This window comes from Mixophyes fleayi, chromosome 3 (assembly GCF_038048845.1).
Source record: "Mixophyes fleayi isolate aMixFle1 chromosome 3, aMixFle1.hap1, whole genome shotgun sequence".
In the NCBI taxonomy this organism is placed as follows: Eukaryota; Metazoa; Chordata; class Amphibia; order Anura; family Limnodynastidae; genus Mixophyes; species Mixophyes fleayi.
Window position 1 is genome coordinate 178,814,922 of NC_134404.1, and position 10,952 is coordinate 178,825,873.

The window sequence follows — 10,952 nt, forward strand, 5'->3', positions numbered from 1 at the left end:
GCTTGACTATGCAACCAGGTATCCAGAGGCAATTCCCCTACGAAACATAAAGTCCAGCACCATAGCTAGAGAACTTGTATTGATGTTTACACGCTTGGGAATACCCAAAGAAATTCTCACAGATCAGGGTACTCCATTCATGTCTAAACTGATGAAGAACATGTGCCAGTTGCTAGGGGTTACGGTGCTTCACACCTCTGTATACCATCCACAAACAGATGGCTTGGTGGAATGCTTTAACCGCACATTAAAGCACATGCTCAGGAAAGCAGTGGCTCAAGAGAAAAAAGATTGGGACACTCTTATTCCCTATTTGAGGTTTGCCATCCGTGAGGTACCTCAAGCTTCAACAGGGTTTAGTCCCTTTGAGTTATTGTTTGGGAGACAGCCCAGGGGTATCTTGGATATGTTTAAAGAAGGGTGGGAGCAGCAAGGTCCCAGGGAGCTAAATCTGGTACAATTTGTGTCCCAAATATATGAGAGGCTAGGAAAGATAGGGCCCATTGTGCAGCAACATGTAAAAGAGGCTCAGGATCGACAGAGAAAAAGTTATGATAAAAGTGCTGTTGTTCGATCTTTCAAGCCTGGGGACAAGGTCCTAGTCCTGGTTCCCACCCAGGAAAGCAAACTTTTCGCCCATTGGCAGGGTCCATATGAAGTTCTAGAGGCTGTCGGTCCTGTCAATTACAGAGTCCGCCAGTTAGGTAGGAGAAGGGAGGAGCAAATATATCATGTTAACCTCCTTAAACCTTGGCATGATGAGGAAACCTCTCCTCAGGTAGTGAGCACTGCCATTGAAAAGTCTGAAGCGCCCATAGAGCCAGCTTTGTCCATTCAGCAGAGACAACAGACTGAAGAAATGATTCGCCGGAACAGGGATGTCTTCTCTTTCATTCCTGGGCGCACTACCTTAATCGAACACGACATTGTCACTGCGCCAGGAGTCATTGTAAAGCAGAAGCCGTATCGTATTCCAGAAGCCAGACGGGTGGACGTGAGAAAGGAGATCGAGAAGATGCTCCAGTTAGATGTGATTGAAGAGTCCACTAGTGAGTGGAATAGTCCCATTGTGCTTGTCCCAAAATCAAATGGGACAATTAGGTTCTGCAATGACTTTAGGGGCCTAAACAGTATGTCGCAGTTTGATGCCTATCCGATGCCACGTGTGGATGAACTAGTGGAAAATCTTGCTGGTAGCAATTATTTGACAACCCTTGATCTAACAAAGGGTTATTGGCAAGTTCCCCTGACTTCCACGGCCAAGCCAAAGACTGCATTTTCCACCCCTGATGGTCTTTATCAATATAAAGTCCTACCCTTTGGGTTGCATGGGGCATCTGCCACCTTCCAAAGGGCCATGAATAAATTGCTACTACCTCACACAGCTTATGCAGCCGCTTACCTGGACGATATAGTGATTTATACCCCAGACTGGGGATCACATTTAGCCAAAGTTGAGGCGGTCTTAGCTTCATTAAGGTCAGCAGGGTTAACAGCTAACCCAGAGAAATGTGCCATAGCCATGAAAGAAGCCAAATATTTGGGGTACGTTGTTGGTCGAGGGCGTGTAAAACCCCAGCTAGACAAAGTGGAGGCAGTCAAAAAGTGGGCAAGACCAGGGAAAAAGTAGCAGTTAAGAACCTTTTTCAGGCTTAGTAGGTTATTACAGGCGGTTTGTAAGCCACTTCGCCACTAGAGCTGCTCCACTTACGGACATGTTAAAAAAAAGTTGTCCAGATAGATTAACCTGGTCTGATTTTGCAGAAACCACCTGGTCTAATCTTCGGTTAGCTCTTTGTTCCTCCCCAGTTCTACAAGCACTGGATTTTACCCGGAGGTTCTTCCTTCAAACTGATGCTTCTGGTGTTGGCTTAGGTGCAGTCTTGTCACAGGAGAAGAATGGAGTAGAAAATCCTGTCTTGTACCTAAGTCGTAAGTTGCTTCCATGGGAAAAAAAATATGCCACTCTGGAGAAAGAATGTCTCGCCATAAAATGGGCTACAGAAGCTCTGCACTATTATCTCCTAGGCAGAGTGTTCACCTTAATAACAGACCATGCACCATTGAGATGGATACAGAACAACCGGGAGGTAAATGCCAAGGTAACCCGCTGGTTCTTGGCACTGCAACCTTTCAAGTTCTCAGTAGAACATAGACCTGGGATTCTGCACAAGAATGCAGATGCATTGTCACGAAAATATGCGCTCCTCGCGAAGTCCGCGTCCCCCTACTTGGAGACGCTAGGGGGAGGGATATGTAAAAAAGGGAGGCATTTATCTGACAAGATGCAGAGAAAACATACAAGCAGAGTAAGACATTGGTGCAGTTATGCACCTAGATTCAGGTTAAACCAAGTAAAGACTTATATGTAGTTTAAATTTGGTTAACTTACATGATTTGAAAGCTGCTTCCTCTCAGCAAACAGACAGGGTGTGTCTGTTAGTGCAAACAGAGCCAGTGATGGGCGTTTCCTCTTAAAGAGAAGGTGGGTGTGTCACCTGTCCATCAAGCTAAGGCTGGGGGAGGAGTATCATGTATAAAAGTTTGTTTGTGTCATTTGTTCACTGAGACCAACGCTGGGGAAGCTGGCTGGTCTTGAGAGAGCTGAGCTATGTCTAGCTAGCGTCTAGGGTCTCCAAGAATTGCTGTGAAATCTGTACTGTGTCAAAACATTTACCATCCTGACAATAAAACTACATAAAAAGGAAGTAGTTGTTCACGTGTGCTTCTGCAGTAGCGGGCACTTGCCACAAATAAATATATATATATATATATATATATACACACATAAATACATATATATACATATATATATATATATATTTAATATTACTCATGGCACCTTGCGCATGGGCACAAGTGCCACATGTATGTACTTTAAATGGTGTCCCCATCTGGCAATATTAAGTGTTGCCCCACTGGTAATGAAATAGTATGCTACTATAATATAGTCAAATATTTTTTTCCCATTTACATATAATCATTAATTCAATTTTTCCCCCATTAATTTACTTATAAAATAATAATTTTTGCCGCTCTAACCAAGAAATCATGATTAACCTCATATTAAAACTTGTAGTGTACCTCCTATTACTTTAACATTGGCCAACACTGTAAAGCTGATGTATTTGCTAATCTCGCCTATCCAAAGCAGTGTGTTGATTCTGACGTTTTTCACAACAATCTCGGGCGAGTTTGAAAAATTGCAGCATCATACATATGGTGACTTGTATTATTAGAATGGCCAAAAGTAGGGATGGTGATATGTAGCTCAATTAAAAGTGGCAATATCCATCATTCACACATCATTCACAAATCCATTTACTATTGTGAAATTAATTAGTGATAGTGTGAAATACATTTCAAACTGAATAGAGTTACATTGACTAGAAAAGACATTGGGTAAATTCTTTTATTTTAAAAAATAGGGGTATTCAAAGCACCCTTTTGTTCTAGATCTTAGTTTGGCAAAGCGTAACAGTTTTCAAATTTGCAAACACTCACATTTTTAAATAGATTTTTTGTGCCACTAGTGAATTCACTGTGGGTAACCAGGGTACAGAATATATTTGTCTTTTTTGTCTTCACTACTAGCACCATAGTGGATTCTTGACAGCTGAGCCGAGCTGAGGGTCAAAGCTGGCAGAGTAAGAGTAAAAAGAGAAAAGTTGAGAGCAGAACAATTTATTACCAGGGATGTTCAAGGACCAACCAAGCTCAGAGAAGTCATTAGTTGTTCATAGGTGAACAAACATTAGGCCCAGTCAAACATGTTGCTTAGGCAAATATGGAAAGAAACAGAAATTGGTAGTTATTTCAACAATGCTCATTGGATGTATTTTTTAAAATATCTACTGCAGTATGCTAAGTGGGATTCTGAATTTTAGAATGCATTAAGAAACTCACTTTGAATCATCATCATCAACAAAATATGGTATTCTGCAAATTTCACTAGGGTTGTATGAATAAAGATGTCTAATGTTACACAGTAACATAGCATAGCTGATGAGGTTGAAAAAAGACACCAGTCCATCAAGATCAGCCTATTTTGGATCTCATGCGGTCCTGCAGTTATATTTGAATATGATCCAGTGTAAGCAACCGCCAATCTGTTTCATTTGTGAAAATCCCCCCAGACCCAATATTGCAGTCCTATTTTTACCCTATATCCACTATTATTCTTCATTTTAATTAATGGTTGTATCCCTGGATACACTTTTCCGCTACAAATTTGTTTACCTTTTCTTAAATACATCTATTGAATCAGCCATCACAACCTTCCCTGGCAATGAATTCCATATCTTGCCTGCCCTTACTGTAAAGAACCCCTTACTTTGCTGATGGTGAAATTACCTCTTCTCTAACCTTAGGGGGTGACCGCGTGTCCTGTGTATAGTCCTTGGGGTGAAAAGGTCCCATGAAAGTTCTCTGTATTGACCCTTAATGTATTTGTACATAGTAATCATATCTCCCCTTAGACGCCTCTTTTCTAAAGTAAACATGCCTAAACTGGCTAACCTTTCCTCATAACTTAATGACTCTATACCCTTTATCAATTTTGGCGCTCTTCTCTGAACCCTTTCTAGTTCCAAGTTATATTTTTCATAGAATGGTGCCCAGAACTGTACTGCATATTCAAGATGAGGTCTTACCAACGATTTATACAGTGGCAAAATTACACTGTCTTCCCTTGCATCTATGCCCCTTTTTATGCATGCCAATACTTTATTTGCCCTTGTAGATGCTGCTTGACATTGAGCACTATTGCTAAGTCTACTGTCTACGAGCACTCCCAAATCCTTTTCCATTATAGATTCTCCTAAATTGGTTCCATTTAATTTATAGATTGTGTTTTTGTTTTTGATCCCTAAATGTATAACCTTACATTTATCTATGTTAAACCTCCTATTCCATTTGGTCGCCCAATCCTCCAGTTTATTTAAGTCCCTCTGTAGAGAAGCTACATCTTGCTCTGATTTTATTACTTTACAGAATTTAGAGTAATTTGCAAAGATAGAAACTTTACTCTCTAAACCATTACCAAGGTCATTAATTAATATATGTAGTAATTGTGCCTGCCACATGCTAAAGCTCTGCTGTTCAGTACCCCATCTTCAATTGTTTTTGAATGTGTACATGGCTTGCTGCATAACAACAACAAAAGTAAAGTGAAAAATAAGAATAAATCAATAAAATTTAACTTAACAGCATTTGTCAGCCACCTAGTCTAGTGTATCAGTATTTGACTATATAATAATCATAACTCACAACACAAACATAAAAGTTTGTGTCAAACACAAACTTTAATTTAGAATGAAATGTACAATTTAGTACAAATATCTACAAGCTAAATCAATAAATGATCTCTGTATTTCAAGCTGCATTAGTGAAGAAATGTATCAGATGGGTTAAAGGACTTTTCTTTAGTAAACACAATGTAGGCCTGATTCACTAAGGAACGGTACGTGCCACATCTTGCGTAAAATTGCTCTGCGCATGCCCAGAACCAGTGCATATGCCAGTGAATGCAGTAATGTCCAATTCGAAGGACCATCACTACAACCTACAATTTTGGGGGCGGAACGGGGAGGGTACTGGGCGTATGCACATAGTCAATGTACAGGAGGGGCATGCCAAGCTCAAGTGCACAAAACCACGTCTGATTCAAGCTTTGGGCATCTATAACGTACATATTTTTCTGTTGTACCACTTGCATCAGCTACAGGAAGGGTGTAAGTGCCAATTACTAGTGATGTGTAACAATCCTGACCAGGTTTTGTTACTTTCCCTGTCTGCTCTGTTTTTCTGTGCATCATGACTCACCCTCAGGGAGTGGTCACTTTACCTGCTCTATTTAAACTCAGCACTGACATCTGCTCACTGTCAGTGCAACTTGTTGCTAGGCTGATTCCTAGGACTCCTGTGTATCCTGTGTCTTCCTGTGTATGAGTTTCAGTTCTCTACATAGTGCTGGAGCACTTCTACTGGGATTTCCCTGCTGCAAGTATCATCTTGTGCATATTGCCAAGACTTTTTCTCTCTATTGTGCCTCTACTGATTCACAGCCTGCTGCAAGTCTGTTCATGTGCATATAACAAGACTGTTATTGTGTTTATCCTTGTCACGCTCCGCCGTGGCTATTGGACACCTGAATATTATCATCTGTGCTGTGAATAGACTGATATTGTGGTTATCACCTTGTCACGCTCCGCCGTGGCTATTGGACACCTGCATATTATCATCTGTGCTGTGAATAGACTGCTATTGTGTTTACCACCTTGTCACGCTGTTTTTCATTGAAGTATTGAAGAACTACATCGTGTCTTGCCTCCTTATTCTGAACCTAGTAGACTCAGCATCTGGTCGTGTACAGGCCTGCTCTGACTATCAGACCTGTAACTACCAGCACCGTAACATGATGACAGTCTCGTATGCATGCTAGACCATGTGTTTGCAATTAGGAGCAACTGTGAAAATGCATTTTATGTACAGTAGACATTCATAACATCCTAATATATATATTTTGTGGGGGGGACGGGACTTTTTTATGTTTATCATTAAAAAGCACAGTGACTAAGTGGTTAGCACTTCTGCCTTACATCACTGGGGTCATGAGTTTGATTCCCGACCATGGCCTTATCTGTGAGGAGTTTCTATGTTCTCCCTGTGTTTGCGTGGGTTTCCTCTGGGTGCTCTGGTTTCCTCCCACACTCCAAAAACATACTGGTAGGTTAAATGGCTGCTAACAAATTGACCCTAGTCTGTGTGCAGTGTCGGACTGGGGCATGAAGGGCCCACCGAGGGACTGCAATGCTAGGGGCCCACCAGAGGGGGTGTGGCCAGCCATCATAGAGGCGAGATCAGACACTAGAGGGGGAGTGGTCAACCCATGAAGCTCAGCTAGCACCATAGTGTAGTATATAAAGAATGCAGTGTGTATATAAAGAGTACAGTCTTGACCTGCTCCTTAGAATGGGCAGAACAGTCACCAAAAAGCGGAATTGTCCCACTAGGCCAGGCTTGGCTAACCTGTGGCACTCCAAGTGTTGTGAAACTACAAGCCCCAGCATGCTTTGCCAATATATAGCAGCTTATTGCTGGAAGGGTATGCTGGGACTTGTAGTTTCACAATACCTGGAGTGCCAGGGTACCAGTATGGATGTCTCCTATTTTAAATTACTTGAACTGAGAGGAGCATGTTTATGTTGCTTTTACCCTACCAGAAACTTTAATGGGTTTTCCACATTAAAAATCAATTTTGGCTAAATCCCCTTCGCTTCAATAATAGGACTTTCGAGGGGGGTCCTCATCTAGGATCCCCACTTTCCCTTTCCGCTCCTGACACTCACAATTAGCCAGGACCTATGCCATTTCCCTATTGCCACAGCAAAGCTTTGGCAATGCTTGTCTCTCTCTCTCTCTCTCTCTAGAAGGGTAGACATGTGCGGGCTGGCAAGTTTCAGCCCAAGGGGAGCATCACATGACACGGGATGCGGCCGCGTCATGATGACGTGATAAATACTGACATCTCCCATTATATGAAATTACTCTAGCATATAAAATAAAATGCTATAACCTTTTACGGATGTTACTGATTTAAGACTCCTATGCATACCTGAACTCCAAGACCACCAATGAGAGGAAAGACCCCTTTCTAATTAATATAAACTATGTGTGAATTAGTGTGTATCAAGTATTAAATATCTTTAAACAAGGGTTCTTAATTTATTTTTGCATACAACCAATATTAAGGAACATTTCATAAAGTGGAAATGCGTCACCTCTTCCCAGTAAATGTATAATGGGAGCCCCTCCCTTGGACCCTACTTCTTCAGGAACCTATGAATATATTAGGCTGGATCCTCACAAAGGAGGAACTAATCTGCACAAGTCATCAGAGTGTTCTTGGAGTGTTCTCTTGGGCTAGCTTCTACCATGTCAGGATGTTTACTTATTATGCAGTGTAATATGTTTGTAAAGCCCCAGCTCAAAAGTCACTAAACTAGTACTTTCAAATCACATTAAATAACTTATATGAAGCAGTGACATGATGCATTGGAGAGGAGGCTTGGCAGAATGCTGCACAGAGATCTCCACTTCATCTCCTCCTTTGTGGAGTCTCAATTTCTTCAGTGATTCCACTCCAGCACTGAAGATACAGTCCTAGAAAAGGATACACATATAGGGATAGAGCTACTTATTTAAAGGAAACAGAATTCTGGGACTCAGCATTGGCACCTATAGTTTAGATTTGAATTATTAATGTATTTCCTTATGTTGAACATAATAGAAAACTCAATTCACCTTGGTTTTCTTTTTAGTACACTCCTAGACACCTTAAAACTTGAACTTTTTTGGGTCATTAGACCCAAACAATTAATTTTATCTTTAATGGTAAACAATGGAAAGTAGCATACATTTCCACAATTGCTACAGGTATTTGAAACAACAAATCTTCTGTACTATTAAGTCATTTTGTGTTTAAAGAAAGTTTGGCTTATAATATATTTGCCTCTATGTCTGTTTCATGCAGCCACTTGCATATCTTCTCATCATTAATCAAGCATTCCTATTCTATGGGACCATCCTGGGGGGCCAGATGTTCCCTCCCCTCTGCCCTGCCTGCCCCTGCCCTTACTGAAATGTTGTTATGGAGCCTGATGATGCTTTGTTATGCCCCTGGCTGCAGAATATGTTAGCGCAATAGAAATAAATGTTAATAATAATTCTATTTATGATGTGACAAAATTAATGTATATTACGCAACAAGTGATGTTTAGGTATTTAATATATGCTCCATGACATATGTTCAGGGCCGCCATCAGGGGGGTACGGGGGGTACTGTTGTACTGGGCCCGGGCTCACCAGGGGGCCCGGTACAACAGCTCAGCACAGACTTACCTGGGGCCCGCCGCTGATCTCCGCTATTCTGTCTTCAGCCTGGCTGTCACGGTGACAGCCAGGCACCACGATCCGATCGCAGGGGTGGAGGATTCATTCCCCCTGCGATCATGTGCTCTGCCTGTGACAGATCACATGATCGCAGGGGGAATGAATACTCCACCCCTGCGATCGGATCGTGGTGCCTGGCTGTCACCGTGACAGCCAGGCTGAAGACAGAATAGCGGAGATCAGCGGCGGGCCCCAGGTAAGTATGAAAGTATGTGTTGCTAATGTGGGGGGGGGGGCGCTCATGAGGAGGGGGGGGGGGGCGCGCTCATGAGGGGAAGGGGCCCGGATGGCACGGGGGGCCCGTACTGGGCCCGATTTTTTTCTGAAGGCGGCCCTGCATATGTTGGTAACTGATTGTCCTGACAGAAAAGTAAAATCATTTAAAATTGCATCACACAGTTAAATGCTGCATTGTCCAGTGTTTCTTGTTGATTTACTGTCATAGAAGCAATAAAACTATGAATAATGTAGAACTGCAAGATTTTAAGTTCTGTGGGTGTTGCAATAAGTGGATAGATGTGAGAAGGTAGGACATTAGAGGGCTGCACGTGGGGCTCATCAACGGTATGCATGGCCTCCTGCTCAGTAACAACACTTTCTGACCTGTCCCCTTCTTGTGTCACTTACCTGTGTATTTTCAATGCTCCAGCATGCTGCCCCTCTGGGCGACCGCGGCGATGGACGACTCCTCCTCCCCTGCTGAAGTCAAAACCACACTACCGCGCAGGTGCAGAGAGGCTCTCTGCACCTGTGCGGTAGTGTTTGTCACATTGCCGCCGCAGACGTCCGGGATAGGGACCGTCATCGAGCTGCTCCCTGCAAGCTCCGCCCCAATGTCGGAGGGGGCGGGGCTTAATCGCAGCCGGGCCTACCGGTTTATAGCCCGGCTGGCCGGCAGGCCAGTCAGAGGCTGTCTGTGTCTGTCTGTGTGTGTGTGTGTGTGTGTGTTAGGGAATTTAGACTGTAAGCCCCAATGGGGCAAGGACTGATGTGAGTGAATTCTCTGCACAGCACTGCAGAATTAGTGGCGCTATATAAATAAATGATAATAATAATAATAATAATAATAATAATAATAATAATATTAACAGGTGACATTAATAGGTTTTTTTTCTGTGTGTTCATTTGGGACTTTCTATTCCACATATGCATTAGACATACCCTGCAGTATATTGCATACTTGCCAATTCTCCCAGAATGTCCGGGAGAATCCCGAAATTTGGGTAGGTCACCCGGACTCCTGAGAAAGCAGGCAAGTATCCTGCATACTGGAACTTATTCGTCAAAATGATGCGATTCGCGTCATTTTGGCCCCGCCCCCGTGACAAAACTATGTTTTTTGTCTCAGGGGTGCGGCCAAAATGGCCCCCTGCCTGGGCTCTCCCGGAATTCACTTTTTAAAGGTTGGCAAGTATGGTGTGTTGTCTGTTAGAACAGAGTGTACATAGACCCATATTCATCAACAGAAGTATCTTTACATCTGCTCCTTGTTGAATAAAGACGTGCACATGCCTGATTTATGTGTGATTTAAAAATAAAAAGCGCACAATACTTTAGTTCTACGTGCCTTAATGAATCAGTTGCTATTGTTATTCTGCAGCTCTGCTTATTTCACTAATGTGCTCAAGAACTTAAACCTTAGCTTAGCAACAAATATATCTTTTCAATATAATATCTGAAAGTAATATGTAGTTGTGTGCACTTCTTGTAAGTACTGTATTTTGACTGCAAATGTAAGCAGGAATTACCCAGCAGCACTGCTATTTCTTTCTTTTTATGTTATTCAGCTGTTTATTTTTTATCTTTTGTCATCTCTTGCCTTTGATGCCTCAAAAAAAGAGCAGCAAGCAAGATAATCTAAACTATTTACTGTACCTTCGAAAAATACTTGGTTTTTAAAATGCAAGTCACAAAAATTAAAGTTTGAACTAGAATCATTCAAACGGCATAATGCTGCATGTTACTTTAATATTTCAATCAGTAAATCTGAGTTGTTATGT